Source organism: Mandrillus leucophaeus, unplaced genomic scaffold, assembly GCF_000951045.1.
Source record: "Mandrillus leucophaeus isolate KB7577 unplaced genomic scaffold, Mleu.le_1.0 Scaffold19, whole genome shotgun sequence".
NCBI lineage: Eukaryota > Metazoa > Chordata > Mammalia > Primates > Cercopithecidae > Mandrillus > Mandrillus leucophaeus.
In genome coordinates, this window is record NW_012101920.1 from 2,816,434 (window position 1) to 2,818,038 (window position 1,605).

Here is a 1,605-nt window from a genome sequence, read left to right on the forward strand (position 1 = left end):
AGACAGAGTCTCACTCTGTCACCCAGGCTGGAGTGCAGTGGCACCATGTCGGCTCACTGCAACATCTGTCTCCTGGGTGCAATTCTCCTGCCTCAGCCTCCCGAGTAGCTGGGATTACAGGAGCCCACCACCACGCTCGGCTAATTTTTGTATTTTTAGTAGAGACAGGGTTTCACCATGTTAGCCAAGCTGATCTCCAACTCCCAACCTCAGGTGATCCGCCCACCTTGGCCTACCAAAGTGCTGGGATTACAGCCATGAGCCACCGCGACTGGCCTCATCTTTTATGAATTGTCCCTTACAGAAACATCTTTGCAAACCACTGGTTTAGGAGATGGTGGAATAAAGTAATGAAAAAAATAGCTGTGGATTTTTAGGAAATAGTAGAATATTTTAAAAATAGGAAAATAAAATATAGGTCTTTTTTTAAAAAAAAAAAAACCAAGGATGACTCACATTTTATCCTCTTGAAGAATTCAGTTGTTCTTTGAAGAATGGCTAGTTCTATGGTCAATAAATTCAGGAAATATAATCTCCCCTTGAAAATCTACAGCACGTGTTCATATGTAAAATGCACCAAGAAGCTCTGTAGGAAAGAAAACAGTTTGATTTTCTCTAACCCAGCATGTCCTGTGCTGATTTGACCACAGAAATTTCTGTTGCAGTGTATTCTACGACTTATTAACATTGTAGAATATAGTCTGGAAAACTCTAACATAGTGCTGTGTCTACAAGAAACCCAAGCAAGCATGGTACACTCATCAGAACCAGAACGTAATTTCACATGAGATGTTGGTTAGAATCCAGGAGGCAAGGCAGGCAGATGACCAGCTCATTCCTTTTTCTTTTTTTTTTTTTTGAGATGGAATCTCACACTGTCGCCCAGGCTGGAGTGCAATAGCTTGATTTTGTCTCATTGCAACCTCTGCCTCCAGAGTTCAAGCTATTCTCCTGCCTCAGCCTCCTGAGTAGCTGGGATTACAGGCATGCGCCACCACGCCCAGCTAATTTTTTGTATTTTTAGTAGAGACATGATTTCACCATGTTGGTCAGGCTAGTCTCGAACTCCTGATCTCAGGTGATCTGCCAGCCTCGGCCTCCCAAAGTCCTGGGATTACAGGTGAGAGCCACCATGCCCGGAAATATTATTTAATTGAGAAATTTATGTATTTGGTTTTTCTATTTACACTTTCTTGGCTTTTTCTCATGCCCACTCTGCACTCAAGTTTTCTCTCTGTATTATTTATTTATGTTTTCTTATTAAAATTTATAAATAGAGGTGGGGGTCTTGCTACATTGACCAGGCTGATCTTAAACTCCTGGCCTTAAGTAATCCTCCCACCTCAGTCCCTTTCAAAATGTTGGGATTGGCTGGGCGTGGTGGCTCACGCCTGTAATCCCAGCACTTCGGGAGGCTGAGGAGGGCAGATCACAAGGTCAAGAGATCAAGGCCAACCTGGCTAACACGGTGAAACCCCGTCTCTACTAAAAACTTCAAAAAATTAGCCAAGTGCGGTGGTGGGCACCTGTAGTCCCAGCTACTCGGGAGGCTGAGGCAGGAGAATGGCGTGAACCCGGGAGGTGGAGCTTGCAGTGAGCCGAGAT